Raw genomic sequence first — 24,619 nt, forward strand, 5'->3', positions numbered from 1 at the left:
ACTTTCATTGGAATAGGAAAGGCGAGACAGTAAAAAATTTCGAATGCATCTTAAATTAGTTTACTTCATTAAGAAATACAAAATAGCACCCATTCAAGTCATAACAGCCTTTCAAAAATTAAACTACACAACTAAAATTTATGCATATATTACATTAAAACATCAAAAGTATTTCAAAATTCTCACACAAATACTTGCAGTGACATATAATCGTGAAGCACATTTAACACAAAGAAACAAAAACAATGCGTTAGGTCAAATCGCTAATTTAAAACAATATCACCCAAGCAAAAAAATCAGACACCACACATTTTCCAAGTACATAGAATATACATAGGCAAATACAAAATGGACATGCCACTAGAATACCACACTGCTTTAGCCAGAGGAAAGTCTCGCATCACAATTCAATTAGGAGATATAAACATTTTATTCACATTAACAATTCCATGGCATTGACTTTCCTCTGTTACTCCCCCTCCCCACGTAGAGGGAGCAGTATGGATTTGAGGGGGAGGGAGGGTGGGGAGGGAATTTTAATACAGGAAGGGACAATTAGTGTTAATAATACTACTACTGCTACCAAAGGCATACAATGTTAGGCACTCACTCACTCACTCAAATCAAGCAACATACGTCATTCACACAACTACGATACACCCCAAGCTTCGGTACCCAGCAGCCCCCATGAGTTCCAAAAAGTACGGACCCCAACAGCCTAATCAATAATGGCCCTAGCTAATAAGAAACGTTGATGGCCTAAGTACTAAGCCGGAACTATCGAATTTCCTAATAGATAAGATACGCATGTTGACGACCTAAGAATCTAATTCGCTCGTGCATCGCATCATTCCTACTCTCCTGCCTAAATCTACCGCAATGCTGAAAGGAAACAACAAACACATTACAATAAATAAATTACAATAGCACACCACAATAAAAAGCACACTAAAATAGACTAAGGTCCACTACTGATCACAACTCCAGGTCAAATGCTTCATTTCTTCAATCTTCTGCTCTTGAGGTACACTTCGACGCTCCTCTTCTCCATGACAACGCAGCAGCGTCACCTGTTGCAAAAAAAAGGCATCACCTGTAGTCATGATAGAACTAACAACTGCATTCTCAGGATGAGAAATGCATTTTAAATGATAATATCTCACGGAAGACATGAACTATTCTGGACATCATTAGATGATTCAAATCAATTTACTTATATGCGCGAAAATATATTTTTCTAGTAAATTAATGCCTAACTGTAAATGGTAAGAATTTGAGAGTTTAATTAAGTCCAAGCAAAATGACGTACTGCAAAACTTATTATATTGACTTCCGTAAATGATGGTCTATGAGATTCAAGTGTATAAACACACAGTACAGTATGAGGTTGGAAACTGGAGTAGTGATACAACATTACGGTTATGATTGCATGAACATTATATACAGGGGTAGACAAGTTCATTAAAAAAATAAAATGTATAAATATTTCATGACACCAAGGGAAGAATATGGTAGTTCTTTTCAGAAATATGGCTGAATAACAACGTTACATCATTAATATTTGTATTTAATACATCCAGTGAACTCATTAAGAAACCAAATAAAGGTTTCCTTTATGATCCATTTCACAGAAAAATGCAGTCTCACCAATAAATATGACAAATGACCAATTGTCTCACGAGTGGAAGAAGAGAATTTAAAGCAAGGTGGTTCTATTAAAAACAATAGCTCACTATAACTGGCTCAAAAATTTTTGTTACATTGGAGAGGTTTCACCCGATGAAGGAAGAATACATAATTTCATTGTGTAGCATTCCTTTTCTTAAAAACAGAATAATATTTTTTAAATTTAGTTTTAAGGGTCAAAACTATTGAATCAATTGAAAAACAAAGAAATTATTTCTTACTATGTAGTAATCACCGCCAATTCGTGTTCACAATCCCGATCAGTACTGCCTTTTTTCCCCAGACTTCGGTTCTGGGGATGAGTTGCTGCTTTAATGAGAAAAAAGTATTTTAATATACAGCCAGCATTTCAACAGAGAAAGCAATAATGTAACAAGCAAATCAAATCAATGAGGCTGATGAGAAAACCATGGATATTAATTTAATGCGGAATTTTTCTAGTTAAGAAAGACAAATCCTCAAAACAATTGCAGATTAACATTGCATATTTTAATAATTTATTCACAACTCGCGGGAAAATGCAATAGAAATGTGGGACATATGTTATCAATATTGTCTCTTTACGTTACATTGGCTATGAAAATGACGAAAAAATTAAATTTTTGCTCAAAATAGTACGATAGTTTAGAGGAGGACTTTCGTACCCGTACTTGATTGAACCAAAAGGATAAGGAGATAACAAGTAACAAAAAATATTAATATGAATGGAGATGGAACCTAATCTTACTGTGATGTGTAGGCGCCAGATACGTAGCTCATCAGGAAGCGAAGAAGCATGCTTTATCATTTCAACCTTCTGCTCTTCAAATCCGATGTGTTGAACCTGGGGAGAGGTAGGATTAGTAGGCACATACAAAAAATAAAAAATCCCCAAAACTTCGCATACACTCCACGTCAACATACAGAGGGAAACTTTGCACTTAACCCAGAGTCAAAGTCCCATTTCCGTACGCTGCAATGGATTAGCGTGCATACCAAACCTTGGTTCAAAAGGCTAAAATTAACGCACGCGTTAAAACGCCTAGCCTTACGTTACGCAATTTTTTGGCCCCGATGGCCCAATACAAAGCTAACGTTTCGCGGTCTTCTTTTTGCTGTCCTCTTCAATCGCAGTCTTCTGTCTTCTATTCTTCAAATCCAGAGATGAATTCGCTATCTTCTTCGCGTTGTCCTCTTCGACTGTTGTCTTCTGATCTTCAAATCCGATGTGTTGAACCTGGGGAGAGGTAGGATTAGTAGGCACATACAAAAAATAAAAAATCCCCAAAGCTTTGCATACACTCCACGACAACATACAGAGGAAAACTTAGCACTAAACCCAGTGTCCAAGTCCCATTTCCGTACGCTGCAATGGATTAGCGTGCATACCAAACCTTGGTTCAAAAAGGCTAACATTAACGCACGGGTAAAAACGCCTATCCTTACGTTACGCAAATTTTTCGGCCCTAAAGGCCCAAAACAAAGCTAAAACTTTCGCTTTCTTCTCTATGTGGTCCTCTTCCACCGTTGTCTTCTGTCTTCTTTTCTTCAAATCCAGCGATGACTTCATTCTGCGGAGAGGTAGGATTAGTAGACATATACAAAAATATAAATAACACTTCCCTCCCCGCCCTACCCAAAACAACCAAGACAAAATACCATAACACATACAGTCACACAAGCACACATTCATACGTCCCTACCTACGTTTTCTGAGCTCATAATCTAAATAAACCATTCTAAAGGTTTATATGGCCATTTTAATAATCATTTTTATTTCATTTCTTTAGCGCTATTTATTCATTTTTTGTTCAACCTTGCTTTTTGGCCTTTGGCCTTTTTGAATTTGTTCACGTGATTAGGCGCCACTCATAACCTTCATTTGTTGCAATTGCATTTTACCATTGGGTATTTTTTTACCCTTCCATTCATTGACGGTCGTGATACCTTTATACCTTGGTTCATACCATGTGTTTTTAGTGTAAAATTGTGAATGTATGTGTAGACATTACATGTATGGACACATGAACTTAAACCTAGAGCATTGCACTAAAAATAACACTCATTAGCCGAAGACACCCAGCGAAGAACAGCCTATCACCCCCCTCAATGACGATGATATTTTAATTGCTGCCGAAGATTTTCTTCGTTCGTTGATTTCACTTTTCGTCGTTCCGGACACTTAATACTACTCTTCACCCTGTAAAGAAGGAAATAGAGAATTCAAATTAGGTCGTGCTTTAGAAATTCCCCATGAGAACAGGTCAGTATGACAATCACGCCTCGTTAACGAATTTCGGACATTTTCATCTTTTTTTATTGCAGACCAGCTAAATCAACAACAGTCAGGCCACATTCAAGAAAAAAAAACAATCGAAAAAATATGGCGTTGTGTAAGCGTAATTTGATTACAATACCCGAAGGCTTTGGTTAACACGCAAAAATACGAAGATACTAGTGTTAGAGAAACTTCACAGCTAAGCTTTTGCGAAGGCTGACTATTTCCATCAACGATTCCTTAAAGGAATAAAAAACATTCCTTGCTCTAAATATAAAGAATCTTATTGACAGGTCGAAAATATTTACGGACCCTCTTCTATGATATCTTAAATTTATCCTAGAAAAATAGAAAAACCGAGAGGATATTTCATTTGCTTTCCCCCTTCGGGGTTTTATTAAGTCCGTGCAATGCACAATAGTGACATGAATGTAAGGCACATTCATGGAAAATATCGAATAGAAAATAAAACATTTTCTTTAAATATCCCCAAAAATCCATCTTTCTTATCTTCCTGAAAAGTTCAAGTATCAAATATATGCCAGATAACAGTAAAATTTTAAAGAACTATCGAAAAAATCTTGCGGCTGAGTTTTAAGCCAGCCATCAGGTTGCGGATTGTGGATGAATCTCTAGAAAGTTATCAGCAAGATAAGAGAGTTCACTCGTCGAAGGAGCAGTCGTGGACAAAATGCGGCGGCATTCCGAGGAAGTACGAGTCCATACCCGAGTAGGACACGTTATTTTAAATGATACATAGAGTCTGTGAAGATAACACGACTTGGCGATGGGAGGCCGCCAACAATTATGCCTCCCATCACCTGGGGGAGAGGGCAGCAGCTGTTTTTCCTACTAGTTAAGGTGGAGACCACAGAGGCAAGTAAGTACAAAGGCAGTCATTTTACTGCAGGTATGGTAACATTTATTTTAACGGCTGCAACATTGCGATGTGGAAGACAGAATAACATTCCATAAGTAAACTAGTCCCTAATAGGATCACGGGGAGGAACTACCCGTGAGGGTACATCCAAAAACTGAGATAAAGTTAATATGATAGGTAAATGGAACGAGATTAATTAGGACCTGCGGTAAACTAGAAATATTGAAAGAGGTGGAAATGCAAAGATTGAATCTCGACGTACTACGAATCAGCGAAATAAACTCGCCTCGGGAGGGAGACTTTTTGAGTGGAAGCTATAGCATTATACACAAAGACTCTAAAAGGTAATGCTGGGGTTGGGATAATAATCTGAAAGAGCGTTAAACGTGCGTTAAAAGCTTCTTACATTAAAACGAAAGGATAGTTATGGTGAAGTTGGAGACTAAGCCGGTAGATATTATAGTAGTACGTGGTTTACATGGCAACGACAGACTACGAGGATGAAGAAGTTGAAGACGTCTGCGATGATAGCAGGGAAATAAACAGGTAACGTGTGAGGAAGACATTGCTTTAGGTGACTGGAAAGCTATCATCGGCGAGGATCAAGATGGAAGAATAATTGGAAAATATCGATTAAGAAATTTAAATGAATGATGATAAAGGCTCCTGGAATTGGAAGAAGATATCACTGAAGATGGTTCTTTAAGAAGGAGAATCTTTACTCTGGTTTGCGTAACTGCTGGAATAGATTCTTTTTTCCAAATGGCACATACCTTGACAGAAACTTCAATGATATCTTCGTACGCGAAAATATGGTCAATACAGTCGGCGATGGCATATAAGTGCATACTCTCATCCTAGTGACTATCCTTGACAACTTCAGACAATATTTCCACGTTTTTACTGAAAAACATCTCTATTTCGCGTCATTTATCGCATGCATGGCGTAAAATGAGGATGAACGTTGCGAGTTGCCTACCCCACAAAACTGCTTTCGGGGACACGATAAAAGGTCATTTTCTCGATAATTTAAAACAATAGAACTGACGTATTTGGTATAAAATATCAAGGAAAGATCAATGTTACAGTACACTCCAAAACTAGAAGAGGTGATGGAGAGTTTTTACCTAGGACACTGATTAACCAACAATGGAAAGAGAAAAAAAAGGCCATTAGGATAGCTCAGGTGAAGAGGACTTTATACTAAAAAAATATCTTCTTAGAGCTGAGAATGCATGGTTAAAAGTAAGGAAACAATTCAACAGATGCTATATATGGAGCATGTTTCTTTATGGCAGCGAGGCTTGGACGTTGATAGCAGCATAGAAGTCAAGAGTGGAAGAATTCGAAATGTAGTACTACCGAATAATGAAGATTAAAAGGATCGACCGTTTGGTTATCGAGGAAGTGCTAAGAAGAGTAAGAATAATGAGAAGTCTTCTAAAAACCTTAATCAGAAGACGGGACAACTTAGTTGGCCACATTATGAGACCTAATGGTTTGATGAAAGCAATTGTAAGAAAGATGGAAAGGTAGAAGATCAATGACGACCTCGAGTGAGTAATGAATGAACTACATGGGATAGGTGATAAAAGACGTAAAAGAGAAGAAATTCGTCACTATGACGAAGCTAGCGGAATATAGAGCATCTTCGAAGTAATCTTAGGTTTATTTAATTGATAATTATCAATAAAATAGCTGGCGTTATGAAGGGGTAACCTAATTAACAAACTGAAGGTTTTGGTTTACAACCTAAGCTACTAAAATACTCGCGTTATAGAACTTTCACAGCTGTGATTTTGCTAAAGCGAACTATTTCCTGAACGAACCCGCATAGAAATAAAAATGTTAGGCCTTTATTCATTCTGGAGGGAAAAATACAAAATTAGCCGGATTCGTCGAAAACTTTACACCACCGACAATAGTACTGCAACTTTTTAGTCTCGAAAAAACCTCCACAGTAGTACACCTTCTCGCCTGCTCCACTAATTGCAGATATGGTGGTATATTCACGAGGAAAATATGCCTAAATGGTCAAATAAAAGATAGGATATGGAAAGTGAGATTGATTCCTACTGTGGAAGGCTAAAAAACCTTGAAGGTGGAAATGAGAAGAATGATCCTTTGGATAAAACGAATCAGCGAAATTAAGTCACCTGAAGTAGGAGATTTATTCAGAGGAAGCTACAGAATAAGGGACGCAAAACACTAAACATTAACACTTAAGTGGAGATGGTACTTAAATAGAATGCCACTTAAAAATTCACCTTCATTTAAATTATTGGTGAAGATACATTCCGTGGACTCGTAGATACTGCAGTGGTAAAAGGCACTGTCATTATCAGTAATATTTTGAAACCCACGAGCTCCAATGAACGGCTAGGGCCAGGTCTGTGAAAACTTGGAAGCAACCTGCATCCTATGCCTTCACGGTACCAAGAGTCGACGAAGACGGACGCGGACGGGCTACCGAATCTGGAGTCAAACGCAAGAGGCAAAAGCCTAATTAGAACATTGACTAGCGGATGGAATGCATTGAGGAAACTCGCGTCCACGCATTCGTTGGGATGTGGGAGTGTTTTCTTTCGGGCTCCTTGGCGAGGTTTTTGCTATCTTTAGATTCCTATTTGGGCTCATCTAATGTGTATATCGTTGACGTAGCTCCGCAACTGAATAGGTTTATTCCATGCGGGGTTGTTGCGGTGAAGTTCTGGGAGGGTTCTAATTCGAAGTGATTCTTTAAATTATTTCAATTTGTAAAATAATTCTTATCAACAACGCAATAGATACAGTTGACTCAAGAGAAAGTTGAAACTCATTTTTTAAACCAATATATTTATTAAAAATAATGACTACTTAAGTTAAAATATTTATTTCCAAGCGATATCATTCCCAGAGAGGAAATAAGCAGGGAAAGTGGCAGAGGTAACTTTGTCTTTACGGCTATTTACGGTCAAATCTCCGTTGAGTAGAATTCCCACTTATTGTATTGGCAATTCGCATTAAATAGCTTACTAAACTCTTAGTTTAACACTAGAAGGACGGCAGGGGTCATTTGACCCATTTTCAGAATTCAAATTTATTTTTCTCTTATTAAAATATTTTTTTAAATTTTGAAACTTTTTGACTTTGTTCATTTTGGTCTATATTTTGATAAATTAGTGAAAATTCAACAATAATGTTTTGTTTTGAATTTTTATGACGTGTTATACCTAGAAGGACGGCTAGGGGTCATTTGACCCACAACTGGTTTTCGCGCTATTTTCTTGCCCGTGGTCACTTTAGTGCCATGTATATCATATAGCCTAGTGTGGTAGATGATTTGCTTCATTTTTAACCTGGAAGTACGCGGTTCAATGCCAGTTTCGTCCCAAAGGCTCCTATCTGTATTCGAAAACCTAGGCATAGCGACTTGTTGTGCATAATCTTTCATTATTTTTTGGGCAGCAAAGGGAAATAAAACCTTTTCAATCCTTGATTTGCGTAAATTCATGTAATTATGATATTTTAATTTTGTTTTATTTATTGTTCAATGATTATTGTGTTACCCACACCGGAAAATCGTCACGTATCCCAAGAATTGTTTTCCGTCGCCCAAGATTCAGAGCTCTTAGAGACATTATTTTCAATATCGACTCGTCAGGTTTACGAATAACTTTCATTTCTCTGTCCTGACGGCACTGTCACTTGACCTAGCCCCTTTGTCGTGTGTCCAGCATTAGTGCCGCCTGACCCCGTCGGGGTTTGGGGCGGGTTGACTGCACGCTTCGTCCTGGGGAAAAATCCTGTCTCTTTTTGAGAGAGCGGAGGAATTGGGTGGACTGTAAAATTCTACTGTAAATCCTACCCTTGGAATCCGCACGTAGGTCGAAGAAGAAGCATTACTGCAAGTCCCTGGAAGATACGAATCAGGATACGGTTGGCGGTTGAGTCCCTGCCTTTCGAATGGCAATTAGCGTTACTTCTAAAAATTTTGTCCTTTTGTATGAATTTCTAATGCTCTCCAGCTCTCTATACCTCCAATGCAACTAGAGAAGATTCTACCATAATGCGCTTTCGTTTGTAGGTTTTGTCGCATGCATATCAGTAGCGAGTTGAGGAAGAAAGTAAGAAGTCGAGAAATATATCAAGAGAAGAGAATCGTCGCGAATCAAATAGCTGTAGGGAATATTGAATATCAGTCTGGAAGTGTATAGTAAGCATCAGTTCCAAGACATTCTGACCAATCCATCAACATCTGCGTATGATGGATGCGATGAAGTCCAAGATAGTGAATCCGATGGCGACTTTGGCGTGATAGCAAATGAACAGCTCTATCCAACAAAATGCAACTGTCCTTTTATGAGGTAAATTCCAAATAAACAAGATAAATTTGGAATCGAGTACTGGGTTTTGTAAAATGTGAATACATATGTGAAATGAAAATACAGCCTAAATGAATTTCTATATTGTGGCAAAGATGATGATTGGCCATCAAATCAAGCGTTGGGGAAATAAATAGTTACTGAAGTGACCGTAACATACAAGAATTCAGGACTAAATGAAAGTTGTAACAATTATTTTCCATCTATCCTGCTGGCAGGAAGCCATAAAAAAATGCAAAACTTCTCTTGCATGGACGATCTGAAAAAAACAGGCGTGATGCACAAATATCCATGACCCCTAAAATAGCTATGTAATCCATTCAACGCGAGTGTTCAAAAATACCTTAGGCCATACTCTTTCGTAGAATCAGGCAAACTAGAACAATAATGTACTTTCACTCAGCAGCATGAGCTCAGACGACACTATTTCCGAAACGAATAAAAGAATACCAGAGACCATCCTATTTCATAATAAAAACAAAGCGGGAGTAGATATGATGGATAGCATGTATCAATTTATTTACACGTCTCCAAATCCAACAGCCATATCTCCACGGGTACAAAAAAGAAAAAGGTGCCAAATACCATCAAATTGAATCATTGCACCAATTTCCTTTCCATTTTCCAAATTCCTTTTCATGTGCTGGTGTCCTAACACCCCCTGCCACTCGTTTTTAAGCGGTATGCGTATTAATGTGTAGATTTAGATGTACATGAATAAATCGTCCAATGAACGCATTCAGCGCAAAAAAATATTTTGTAGAAACAGCACTGAAAAAATACTGTCTGTCTGATATTTACAGCAAAGTAATAAGTTTTAAAAATTTTTATGCAAATTTTGTAACCCATTACCCCTATTGTTTAAACATGTAACACCACTTGTATTGAGTGCATGTATTTTCATTATTTGAATTTGCAATCGACTACTACATACGGTTTAATTAATGATTCTTTAAAATAATTGTTATTAACTTTTGACGATGGAAATAATATTTAATAATGTTAAATAGTGTTTTTAATGAACTGATCCAACAATTAATACAATTAAACTAAATATTAGTTGAAAATTAGGCGTTTTATTCCAAAATACATTTTAGGGGTCAAATGACCCCTAGCCGTCCTTCTAGGTAGCGCGAAACTCCCGTCCTCCTAGTGTTAAATCATTTTGATAAACCAAGAGAATGAGAAAGGATTCTAATTCCATCTATAATCATAGTATTCAAAGTTATAGTACTTGTTCAAGAAAAAAATGCGTGAAGTTACGTGATTAAAAGCACCCATCCAGTAGGTGTACGAATAATATTTAGATCGAAGGACCAGGTGGAAAAAAATTGGTACATGAAATATTTCACCCTAAATTAACAGACTATTAACTATTTTAAATTTATGACCGAATGTATACCATCCATTACTGCAATTTTTCAACAAGTTTCAACGAGAAATTTAGTAATCATACCGAAATATTTCTATTTGGAAATCTTATGGCCACACCTTTTGATTTCACACAAGAAACATAACAACAGCATCATGCCGGCTCATTTACCCGAACTCCATAGATAATGCATGGACAATCATGACAAAAGAATGCAAAACTGCATCCTTTACTTAAGAGAGGGGTTGCTATATGCGCATTTCCAAGACTGTGGAATGCACTTCAGACTCATGTGTGAGAAATTAGTTAGATTAATGCCTAAAAATGTGCTGAAACTTTTAGTGACACCGAGTGACGTTACTAAATATTAATTAACTGAAAGTTTTAAATTTAGCCCATTAAGTTCCCATCTACCCCGATAAAATTAATCGTAATAAAAATAACGTGTGAGTTTGATTAAAAAGTTTTAAGACAAGGTTGTCGCCCATTGCGGTCATTTCGATTAAAAATAAATGTTTCAACGATGGTAGAGTCATTAATCTAATAAATTTGGTCGTTAAAAAATTCTGTGATAACATTTTCTTGAATCAAACTTTATCAGCTGTGTTGATGGTATGAATGTGTCCAATAATAAATGAAACAAATATGATTACTTCGGACTTGAACCTTCAGAGAACTCTACCGTCACTAGCGCGGACAGAAAAGACATACTTCATTACGGAGCTACCTACTCGTAAACATAAACGGCGAGTCCAAATATGATTGTAAAGAGGAAAAACCTCGCCAAGTAACCCGAAAGAATACACTCCGACGGACCAACGTGTGCGTGCGTGCGAAAACGACAGTACATCTATTTACACTCAGATTGTAATGCTGTCATCAGAGAGAGTCAAGACGGAAGAATATCCGGGGAATATGGATAAGGCAACCGGGATTAAGAACTGAACAGAACACAGCTAGCGATGGCAAACAGCAAAAAATCATAGCTTAGGAACATACGCAAAGAACATGCCCAGAGTTTAAAAAAAATTCAAAATTGAACACATTCTAGTCAAATAAAGATTACATAAATGGATGACTTTCTGCTATAGCTACCTTGAAATGGATAGCTGCAGTTGACATAACGCAGTGATGATCACCAAAAATTATTAAATCAAGATATTGACGAAAAGTATTAGGGCATTAAAGAAAACTCAGCGTCAACCAAAAGTCCAATGAGCAGAGAAAAGAATAGAAGAGTAAGTTACCGAAAAACTTAGAGGAAGGTAGTTGGAAAACATGCCATGTGTACAAAAGGAAGCTGCTTAAGAAGTACTTGGATTGTCGTCAAGGTAGTAAACGCAAAAACTAAGGAATGCTCACAGAATGGAACGAGCAATGTCGTCAATAGAGGAAGACCTGGAGAATGATGTGGATAAAGCATAATTTGTGTACCTACAGAAAAATGATGAATATAGTGAAGTAGAAGCTGCCTATATGATAATAATTTAAAGATAAGAAACACTTCAAATAATGAGCATAACATATAATACCGCAAGAGATAAAAATTTAGAACTTAGGACTGAAACCGGAGACAAAGTAAAGACATGCATGGAATATCTGGACGAGTGGTGCACAAGAGAGCTTTGGCACGAAAGCTATTGTATTGAGTACTGAGTTGATGTAATGGGAGGCGAAGTTTTAAAACCACTGAGGGACCTGCGGAATAATAAGAATTGTGAAATCCACTGTAATTCCACGTTCCAAACCTATTTAAAATTTCAGTAGAAAAAACTTGCAAGTTCCCGAGCGAAATCAAATCCACCTGTGAACTGCAGAACCGGTGAAGAGCAGAGAACTAAAAATTTTAGGAGCTTACCCCCGATAACACACATGCTGAATCCATCGACAAGGATCAACTTAAGTAAAATACATTGTATGCCAGAAGAGTTCCCGGATAAATGACAACCTCGATCAGTTCATATAGAGGAAAATGGAGAAGAGGTCGATATGTATTTTACTTTTGCGGTCGTAGACAAGGATATTAACGACACAGATTGGGAATAAAATAATGAATGGAATCCTGAAAGGAGTTTAGCAGCTTTACAATGGCAGGTGAATCATCCACAGTTCATATAACAGCCAAGTAACTTGGATAAAATCAGTAGCCAGCGGTAACACGAACCAAAATCAGGAAAGGAGGGAGACAAGGCGGTGCTGTATCACCATAATTTACAACGTCAACTCCCAGGGAGGCTTTAATTATACCAAAGGAAAGGCTGTAATGTTCGTTTCTGCTATAAATTCGTAAAGTATAAAAATTATCTGGAGATTAGGAAAAGCTCAGGGAAATTCAGACTCAAAAATCGTGGCAAACCTGTATCACTACTTCAGTAACAATTGAGCTCTCTAAGGCTTTATCTGGTGGAAAATAGGCTACTGGTAGTTAAAAGTTACCAGCAATTTTCCATAAATATTACGATACTAAAAAGCGATTAACGTTTGCATGGAAAATGCCATTGAATTTTAAAGCGTGTAAACTAAGAGATTAAAAAATCACATTCTCATGAAAGGAGAATATAAATCGGTAGAGAACCCGATAAAAATTTCTTCACCTTTGAAACCATGTTTACAGAGGAGCTATTAAATTAGACGTCAACCTTTTCGATGTCATTCCGTAACATAATCTTTAATATTTCGCCTCTGACTATCGAGACCGAACATTCCCTGCTGACTACAAAACACTTAGGGATATGTTCATCCATAATTTATATGCAAGCCAAGTAGCCATGATAAACCCAAGAGCCAGCAATAGAAAAACAAAGGATCTGTAAAGGAGTGAGACAATACTATGCTGTGTAATCAAAGAGAAAGCTGTTCGCTGCTGCTTTAAATTCGCAAAGAATAAAAATTATCTGAAAAAAATTTCAGAAAAATTCAGACTCAATATCTGGGAAGAAAGAAAGGGGAATGATATAAAGAAATTATTACATTAATTATACATTAAATAACACGCAATTCGGACCAGAAGAGTTCGTGATGATCAGCTTAAATTTCTATGAAACGCTCACACGATATTTGCGTAAAGCAATAGATGCTTAACTACACAATACACATAGTAAAGAAACAACCAGCTCTACCTATGAACTAAAAAATTATTCGCCAACCAGTGTAAAAATTTGTATGGCGAAATTCGACGAATGATATTTCTTAAGAAATTCTTCTAGCCTACTCATCTAGTGCTAAGTTAGCAGGATGTTTTCACATAAGGTCCATTTTAGAAGTCGCGAACGGCAAGATGAAACGAATTGTGCGAGGGATGCGTAGCCGTAACTGGTAATACTATTCGATAGATTCAATCACCCTCCACGTGACATCCCTATATAAAATTAAATTTTAATCACTATAACTTACGCTAGCTTTAACTCGAAAAATTCTTGATGCCTACCCAATACCTTAATTGGCATCATAATCGCGGAGGATAATACCGGTAAAATGACTGAGCATTGTTAATGTAAAACACTACTGGAACTAAGTCAACTACAAAATATGCATTTCAAGAAAATTATCGCAGAGGAAATTTTAAACTTCCGAACTACACAGGTTTGAGGTCACTATAGCCACTAAGTTACACGAAGAGAAACTGAAGATCGATGATTGGGGATATTTAAAGATCTATTAAATAAAATATATTAAGTAAATGAGATCTACTCACCATATTTTCCCCGAAATTTTTCATCCATGAACCCGCAACGAAATTCCCCAAAAAACCCCAGCCATTTCACGGAATTGATTGGCTACCCAAATATTACAAGTGAACCTGAAAAAAAAATAAAACATTGAGTTCACAATTTTAAAGGCTAAAAATACTAAAGCACACAACTTCAAAGATAAAATTAAGCATAACATCAGGATGTTGGTGCGAATAACGGTTGAAACAAATTTTTATTATAACTAATTAAAAGGGAATTACGTGGAAGGGAGAACATGGCGCAATACCCAACAAAATGGTGTAATTCCCATTATAATCGCCAATATTTTCTTACTTTGAAGTAGGAGATTTGCTCATTAAAATACTACTACTATATTGACTATAGAGCTATAGAGCGGTTACGGAGAGGCAGTTTAACAATGAAGAGCTTTTAAAAATTCAGATATACAACATCCATCAACGATTATTGAAAAAAAAAGTATCACAATTTCCTTGAGTTGAATATCAGAGACATTTTTTATTGCGTTTTAGCAACCATCAATGAAATAATTCACCACACGGATACCAATAAGAGCAACATTATGAATGGTGATCAAGGGCTGATGATTTACAACTCAAGCAATGTCGGATGGAAACCTCTATTTGAAAATTCAGATGGTCCCATAATCATTGGAGAAGCAGAGTGGCCGACGTGAAATACAGAGCTCAACGCCGTTTGTTAGCACTTCATATTTACAGCCACAGTGAAAAAATAATTCAGTTTTACTTCGGCGAAAGAGCAAATGTAACCGTCCTAAGTACTGAAGGTCAGCCACCGATTGCCATTAGGATCATAATTTCAGCAATGAAACCATTACCACTTACGATTTGAGGTTAAAATAGGATGATAGATAAAGCTACTCAAACGATACATTCACCTCTCAAATATTGACACTTTAAACGAGATGCAGTGAATTTAAAGGAATTACTCATGTTGAATCCCGAAACAAGTGCATTCATTCTTAGGTAGGTACGAAGCATTTGAATAAATTGAGTAATCACAAATTAAGTAGTATCGGCAACGAATACAGTATGAAATTCAGTCCATTGCCAATATACAACCGACAGGAAATGTAATTTTAGTTCGAAAATCACAAGGCTGGGAATTGAAATAGGTCATTTTTAAACCGCGACTATGTTCCGGTGATGTTTATAAAACAAAGCAGATGATAATGTCAACTAAGAGGCACATTACCCACGTGGTATCAAAACGTGGACACGACAAGGGTAATAAAAATCGTTTTCGAAAATGATAGACAATCCAATAAGAATGACTTAATAACTTAGAAATATATTGCATTCGCGAATGATTCCCCTTTGACTTTGAGATATTGAAAGTTCAGTTAAATCAATATGAGCATGGCACAGTAACAGAATATGTAAGGTACTCACCTCTTAACCCCGAGAGAGCTTGCCGCGAAATGAGGTCCGGAGACAGGTGGACTTCCGACACTGCGCCAGTCACATGACGTATCGACGTGACGTCACGATGATTTCGAATTTTTTTAAAACCAATGACAATCGATAAAACTGCTGAATATCGTAAATTTTAGGTAATTTTAAACTTAATTCAATAATATAAAGAAAAAATACAGTGGTATTCTCTATTATAAAAAACTTATAGAGCAGAAACCTTTTCTTCGCGGTAATAAATGATTTGCTATTAAGATGGCTCTGTTTTAAAAGTGTTGCAAGAAAATCCGTAAACGCCAACGGTCACAGTACACGTGGATAAGCAATCTAGAATATTCCAGACATCTAAGAAGATCATTTGTATTGCAAAAGACGTCTTCGATTTAGTTTACTTTGAAAAAAATCCGCGGAACTATTTCTCAACGGTCTGGATTCAATTGTTATTCCAAATCCAGCACTTCCCCCCTTTCTCCCACCCTCCTTACGAAGAACAGAGGACACACCCCCATTCGCACAACAGCCGTCCTTTTGATACAACCGTATCGTGGCATTTTTCGCTTTATTTTACTTGTTATCTCGATTGTTTCAGACGATCATTCGTTCGTTGAAGTCACCGTCTCTTTCCGTGGCCACGAAGATGGACAGCGATGACCTAAAGCCAACAACAGAAATACGAAGAATGGAAGAAGCCGTATTGATTAAGGTAAGAGGGAACACATAATTGATATTTCAGACCTATGGTGCAAAGAAGGTAATTTTAACAGTAATTTTATTGCATCCAAGTGTAAAAAACCATACCTAAACAGTGCAAAAACGGAAACTTCAGTACCAGCAAATCTATCCAATCTTGGGGAGAATATTTAGCAAGATATTCAATGAAGCTAGCATAGTGTCCACCTTCTTCCGCTGTACCACTCTTTTCGCTAAAGCTTTCTAAGCGTATTGCATCAGCTCATTTAGTGCGATGATCGTAGCTGTCACGCTTTTTAAATCTGAAATAGTATAAATAAGCCTGGAAAAATATACCGTTATTCTCTTATATGAACTTTCATGATTTGAAAAAAGTTGTGGACATGATATATAAATAACATGTTAGTTTTTATCCTTTCTGGTTATTTGCAGATTCGCTTTCGAGGTAACCCGATTTCGCCATCGTAGTACGGAAGGGATTTCGAAGTGAATTTCTATTACGAAAAACGCTGGAGCCTCTATTAGTGACTGAACATATAATTTACATGCTAAAGGTACTACTTCGATGAAAATATAAGGAGATACTGATTGAAACGCTAGTAAGGCAGACACGATGCTTGGTATTTATCGTCGAATCTTTCTCTCCGTAAGTCTTGCCGTTATTATTTTATTATGTGAATTAATTAGTTTTCCATGTGTAAAATTAGTACCCTCCATTGAGTTAGTTGCAATTATAATTCATTAATCAGAAAGAAACTGGCATCTTTAGCGGGTTTAACTATATTTTTTTAGATAATTGTAAATTTTGGTCGTATTTTTACGGATACGTAGTATCTCTTAGAAATTATATTATACGCAGTAAGCTGTTTAGACAACGCTAAGACCTTCGAAAATTATAATCCCTGGGGCTAATTTATTATCAGAGCAAAGTGTCGGAAAGACTATTTTCAATCAACTAAGGTCCATTTTCGACATACTAGTGCCCGCGTACGGCAAGAAAAAGAATTCGGGAAATAATTCAGGTATTTCAGCTACAGTACTCGTCAATTTCATACTGCAGCCACCCAAACTGAATGTTTAAAGGGCCAATTGTTGCGTGTTTTTGCATGAAAATGTTGTTGAATGTTTAGCGGTTCAACAAGACCGTCTGGGCCTACAAGGTTTGCTGATCAAATTGTATATCCCATTCATATTGGTTATCGAAAATTAAGTAGAAGTTAGAGCCTTCTATTGCTGCCAGCCTATAAACCTTACGGCATAACTAAACGGATAATTAATCACAATGAGTGATATAAATACAAGTAGAACGTTCTCACACATTTTGCTTTACTTTCGTCATGCTATAGAAATTTCTACGTTCTGTTAAGTGAGTTACGAAATAAGAATGGGTGACGGGGTATGTCTTTGTAAAAAAAATCAAAGTGAACAAGTCAGATATCTTGAGGTAGGGAGAATGACTTGTGTTTCTTCACTATCCGCTAACACTAGTATCGGTAAGCTTTAATAAAGACCCGGTCAAATAGGGGCCTGCCCGCCGCGATCACAGCGTAACATAGATTTGCACGTTAATGCTTGAACAGCGCAATTGCGAAGGGGGAAATATTTTATCTATTTCCTCAAAAAATACGTTTCACGCATTTATGAACTTCTTTCAAGCGGTGAGTCTACTACACTTTTGTCTCACGCTATTTTCATTCCACCCAAACCACCTTGAGAATTAGCATAACACTTAATTCAGATTTCCAGACACTCTCATAGATTATCAACCGTCAAGAATGACGCTTGAGTCCTGAATATCATATAGGGTACAAAAAATGCGTTCGAATGTTACGAATTATTTTACTTAACCCTAGGCATCGTACTTTAAACAACACTAGCCTTTGAAAAGTGGTGGTAATTTCGAAAAAGTAAGGGAAATTTTCATTTTATGTCAATTACTCTAATCTGAGAATTGTACTTTTCACATATCTCCCTCAATTTTACTAAATAAAAAAACACAAGAGCTTAGTCTCAAAGAAAATTTTAGATTTTCAAAAATACGCCACCTGGCTTAAAAGAGCATAAGGTCTCATCAGAAAAAGAGGTAGCGACATATAGTTTGGTTTTAAACAATGTCAAGCTTAAAGTCTAGCTACTCATTGTATCAAACTGCAATAGCCTACCTTATGTTCGCTGCCTGGTCCACCAGTGGCAAAGCTCAGCTTTCTATCTTCGGTGCCCCAAAATACATAAATTCAGCAACACTTCACATTCACAGCACAGCTGAGCATGAAATTTTTCACGAGCACTTGACACTTTCACTTCACAGAAAATATGAATTAGCACTGGTTCCTTTTGTTGAGTAGCACAGTAGATTTCTGCATATTTTTTCCTTGAGACATACAGTCTGCGAGAAGTGACCGATGATTCTTCAAGTGTTGAGCCGAAGGCTGGAAAAGTATTGAAATATCCATTTTAGGCGAGTAGTTTCATTCTATGGGTTAGTTAAGTCATTCAAGTCACCTTTCGTAAAATTTAGGAAACGACAAATAGCCGTCCGCTCTAAAACTAAGAATAAATTGAACCGATGATACAAAATATCTATCTATACGGCAAGAGGTAATTGTGAGGGCGAAAATGAGTGCAATGCATATCAACATATCAAATGAATGAAATACATATCAATGCATATCACAAATGCATATCAAAAGGCCATTTTTAATAGCTTGGTTTCATGGTGCATTAACTAGTTCAAGTTCATGCACATTTCTTTACTGTGTTAATGCCTTTATACGCATGTGAATGCGCGAAGCGAATTAGAGCAGATTTTATATTTTTTATGCAATACAAAAAGTATGGTGGTTGAGGGGTGAATTTTCGCTTAACTTTCAGATCCATTGATTCATATACATTACCTTGTAAGTGGGAAAATATCGCGTTATTAGACCAACGTGTTTTACTCCCTAAAGATACGTTTTATTTTTACGCAAAAGTTAGCAGGAACTTTGATTTAATTTGCAGGAATAACATGGAATTAAAGGTAATTCACGAACACAAGACTTACGTGTACTCTTCAGCGACAGTCCATCCACCTCTCAACGCCAGCTGAGTTGCAGCGAGACTCGGACATGACGATAACAGAATGAATACTCAGGGGAAAAACCTAAAGCGGAGCACCGCACCTTACTTCCACACCTGATAGGTAATGGAGAGCGGGGAATTGCTAAGGAATGTAGGGGGTGTTGCCTGGTGCGAGCAGCCCAAGGCAGAGTCAAAAATGTTCCCTCGATTTTGAGTCCGAGTGCATCACGAAAGAGGACGGGAGAGGTTGAGTTCGAGCCAGCTGAGCTAGTGAGTTGGTGCTTTCTAGTAGGGGAGGTATTGAAAGAGCCTCGGCAAAGAATAGGGTGAGGTAAGGGAATCAGGGTGAAACCCTCCACACGAAAATGCCCTTCGATACATTTAATACTAAAGTTGTCTGATGTATGAATAGATGGAGGGGAGAAATAGCCAGGGGTAACTTTTGGTTGGTTCATCTTGATTGGGTCCACCACCATATTTATGGTAATTGAAGTGGCATCCATTGTTCTCTGAACATCCACATGAGTTATTGCGTCCACGGAATCCTAGCCTCGCTTTACATGTTAGGAATGATGATTATTAGTTACGGTTCTTTGATACCACAGTGACATCACGAGTAAATTATATTTTATATCTTTATCATTTATGAATTATGATTCTAATCACTTTTTTTGGGCAATAGGTGGAGCAAAAATGATTGCGAAACATACTGACAATTCGATATCCTTAAACTGTAGATTTCATAGAAACTTTTTGGACACCTTTACCAGTAATATCATTTTATTAATTGAAGTTCGTGAGTAAGTTTTACGTTTATTCGTTAATTAATCTGTGAACTGTAAAGTACTGCCTGAGGATACATGATAAAGTTAGATTGAACACCAAAAAGCAAAACGCTGAAGATCTTGTAATTTTGAAAACTTACATATTATAACATAAAGCGAGCAAAATTTTACTCTAATCAGTGCTAACACTGTTCTTACAATATTAAGAAACAACCATCTGAATGTACACGATTTTTATTTAGTGTGTAATTAATCACATAAAATTCATTTATATTATCATTTCATAAAATTGATTTATTTATATTTCAAAATAATTTAAATTATTCTAAGTGTTAATGGTAACAATGAAATCGCAATTTTATGGTTTCATTAAGGAGTTTGAAACCTCAATATCTCCTCTTGCTACGACCATGATTTGTTGTTCAATGCACATCATCAACTATTTACGACAGGAAACATTTTCAATAATATTCTGCGTCCAAGAATATTTTCTATTTATTACAAAAAATGAAAAACTATAATAACTAATCACAAAGCATTCAAATGCCTCAACTGAAGTCCAGCAAATTCCTCACGCTGGAGAGTCGTCTTGATTTTTTTTATCCCCAAGGTGCAGTTTTTATCTTACCAAAACTTAATTACTTTTTCAAGTGCACGATAGAATAGGACCCATTCTAACATGTAATGTATTCAACTTCTATTCTATGAGCACAGGTAAACCGTACTATAACTTCACCTATCGTGCCAACCTTTGAGATAGGATACCAATGGCGAGGGTAGCATGTCGGTCATAATGCCTGTCTCTCACTTGGTACAACAGAGGTCTTTCCACATAAACTTTGAACCTCACTGCTTTTCTATATTCTACAGCAATAACAAAATAGGAGGGATGTCTTCCCAAACGGATAGATACAGATTTCTTTCTCCTACTATGCATGGGACTTGAATAATTACTTGGTGGAAAACTGCAATCAAATATCTTATCAACGCCTTTTTTATTTTAATTTAATCAAGTTTATTTATTTTTTTCATTAACAGCTGAAGTCCTTCCCCCACCACACGCCTATTGGGGTGGCTAGCGGTAGAGTATGTAGATGTAGACAATTGTCTTTTCCTCCCTCTGACCAGGAGGGGTCTCCGTTTTCTCGACGCATAGAAAATCCCGGTCACGCAGTGTCTCGGACTTCGGAGAAGAAAAACTTGACTATCGACTCGTCGGACCTTGCAGCGCACTTGTGAGAATGTTTTCACCCAGTTGTTATCTCATGAGAAAACTTCTATTCCTTCATTTTCAGTTCCCTTAAGAGGCGGGGACCACAGTACCACCGAAGAGGACATCCAGGATGGTTGGGCCTTTGTGGGGTTAAAAAAATATTGAAGTGAGGAGGATCATCTCTCGCGGGACAAGCCAACATTAGGAGTTTACGAGCCAGCCCGAACAATGCCGCAGGTGCCAAGGTTTTGAACTCTCTGAATCGGATTGCAGGCTAGATCTCCGTCGCTCAATATACGAAGCTTAGCCATTGCTTAGCACAAGTTCTCAAATGCCTAACTCAGACGGAGAGAACCCCTAGTGACCTCAAAATGAGGGAAAAATAGCATTGAAAAATGTGAGACTAGTGGAAATCTGCTATGATTTGTTTTCTTTCATTTATACTTTCTAACTTACCTTACCCTTTTCTTTCAAACCTTATATTATAAAAAAGGTCGTATTTGTTTTATTTCGTGTGACTATCATTTCGATAGAGAAAATAGTACGTAATCGTTTTTCTTTTATCGACCTATTATTATGTAACTCTAAAATTTAAGTACAGCCAACTAGCGGGTGATTCGTTCATTAAATCAAATTTATTAAAAACTATAGCTGAGTTATACGAATATGAACATTTTATAGGATAATATTTTGCGTGTATGAATATTTTCTTGAAAATCACCTCTTCGCAATTATCTATTAAGAATTTTATAAAAATACTACTGAGGCTAATCTACTAAACAATCTAAGGCACACGCGAATTTCACTCCTTATGCCATCATTTAGCTTAATAACTAAACACCAGCCAGTATGAACTCTGATGGCAGAAAATATTGTTGAATCATATCTAGAGGCCGGCTTGAGGATCCTCCATTGTAATATTCGCAGGATAACAGTGGCAACGATGTAAGGAAATATTGCTACTTCCTTCGATAAAACTTGACTGATTGTGAGTAAGATTCCTATGGAACTATTATGAAAAAATTCACACTTTTTTCACTAGTTACTTCAGAAAAATGACATCAGCTAAGGTAAGTTCTAAAGGCCGTTACATCTATTACAGGTGGTCCTGCGGAGTTTTTGAGTGAAGCCTGAATCACAAGACCATGTTTTTCCTTCTCTTTCACTTGACAGTTCCACTGATCACCCCAATGATGGCAATAAAACGATTCTTTCACGTTATCATGTTCCACGATGACTTCGGGGATAGGAGTCCCATCTCTCTTTTCCATCATTCGGCAAGTCCGCTGAAACCACCGCTGGCACCGTATATCAGCCAATCTTCACACACGGCCGCCAACAGGTATTGTAACGCCTCGCTGGATTTTGGTAGAATAACAGTGAGCGCGGAAAAAGGGACAGCAGAATGTCAGAGCGATTCATAAAATGATGGGACAAGCAATCGCATCTTTTACCCTCAAAAGTTATCCTTAGAATTATCCGTTAGAACAGGGGTCTTCGCCCTTTTTTTTAATGCAGGGGCCAAAAATCGATGTCATATTATCCGGAGAGCCACAATGCTCCACGTCAATTTATCACCACATCAATAAAATTAAAAAAAACATACAATTACAAAAAGTAATGATCTTCATTGGCTAAAAAGTTCAACTAATCAATGTGATTTAGACATTGTTTACTTTTGACTATTTTTTCGATATTTGGTTCGAGAAACAATATTTTCTTTAGCCTCTATGGGCTGCAAGAAATTCGCGGGTTCGCTGCTTGAAGACCCTTTCCTTTAGAGGGTTAGAAAAAAATGACCGCATGATGAATGCTTGAAATTGAATTGATTAGTCTCTTTTCCAGCAGAACCTACAGAGATGAATAAGACTGCTACCGGAACGAGTATCATTCTGGTGAAACCTCTGGCTCTATCCCTTAACTAGTCCACTGTGAGTATGACATACTAGGCTCGATAGTAGACTCTCGGAAAGTCACGTCCGACCACAACTGTCCCACTGGGAACTCTACCACACAACTTGTCTTCTCGAAATGAATCTCGTGGTCCACAGGCCATGATTTATTTCCTGAGGCGCGAGGCATTACTCTGGGGTCTTGAAATGTGCAGGTGGCGAAACTTCACGGTTGTTTCCTGGGAGAGGTGTGACATCATGACGGAGGATGTGCTCATGGATTGGGATGCCCAGCCTGAGGGAGGAAGAAGTAGTAATTGCTGCACTGCGTTGCTACCATTTCTCCACTGAACCCATTTGCAGCCAGGGTCACATTTGAACATGAGATTATAATTTTCTTGTACGGTATTTTTCTCTGGTGGAACTTTATCTTTTAAGATTATTTTCTTAAATGGCATTTTTTCTCTTAGCATGTGGTGCATTTTCTCATAATATTTAAGTAAATTTATGATTTTTAATTTTAGTGATCATAGTCTCAACACAGGTTTCCTTGAAAGGTAGCACTTAAAATTCCCCATATATTTTATTTGGCATATTTTTGTACATTTCAAATGAGCTGGAGAAATAAATTTTTTATTATTTATTGTTATAATTATTCGATTACATACATAGTACTATCGTTAACAATATATGCTGAATGGAAGGATATAAGCGGCTGAGGTCAAACATACGTCTCTACGCCAAAGGTTTGAAAACAAACATTTTGTCAAAAAGGTTGTAGCATTAAATATTCTATTGACAGCGTTATAAAGAGTCATAGAACTTATGATACGTGTCAATGTTTTCGTAAATGTGATAACCTTTTTTGAAAAAAAATGCAATACAAATAAAAAGATATTTATGGATGAATATAATTTAGAATGGTTAATAACGTTGATTAAAGTAAAACAATGGAAAAGTATATCATACGGAAATAGCTTTTTTCACCGTCGTTAATCTAAAAAATGTCACCTTTCCATGAACTGCTAAATTGTTTGAAAAGTTTATTTTTCGAAAATTCACAGTGAAATACTTGACCATATCGCTAATGCGATGACTTATTATCATATGATCAAATGCAAAAATAGAGGAAAGTAAATTTATCCACTCACACCTGTGGGTATATTACGAATGGATCATATGGACTCACCATGGCTTGAATACTACCTACGCGGTTTTATAGAAACAGGATATGACGTAAATGGTTATAGCGAGACGGTAATCTTCGGTCAAAGCGG

At 37.0% G+C, this 24,619-nt stretch overlaps 1 long non-coding RNA gene across 1 annotated transcript; it reads right to left on the minus strand.

The window, feature by feature from the left end:
* Positions 1–538: 538 nt before the first annotated feature.
* LOC124161254 lies at positions 539–20,493 on the minus strand. The gene is made up of 6 exons (XR_006865353.1): positions 19,436–20,493; positions 18,555–18,821; positions 14,254–14,358; positions 2,414–3,865; positions 1,908–1,995; positions 539–1,070 (listed from the first exon to the last, which is right to left on the minus strand). It is a non-coding gene; the product is annotated as an uncharacterized LOC124161254 (long non-coding RNA).
* Positions 20,494–24,619: the final 4,126 nt, after the last annotated feature.

The sequence above is a fragment of the Ischnura elegans genome, chromosome 6 (assembly GCF_921293095.1).
Source record: "Ischnura elegans chromosome 6, ioIscEleg1.1, whole genome shotgun sequence".
Lineage (NCBI taxonomy): Eukaryota > Metazoa > Arthropoda > Insecta > Odonata > Coenagrionidae > Ischnura > Ischnura elegans.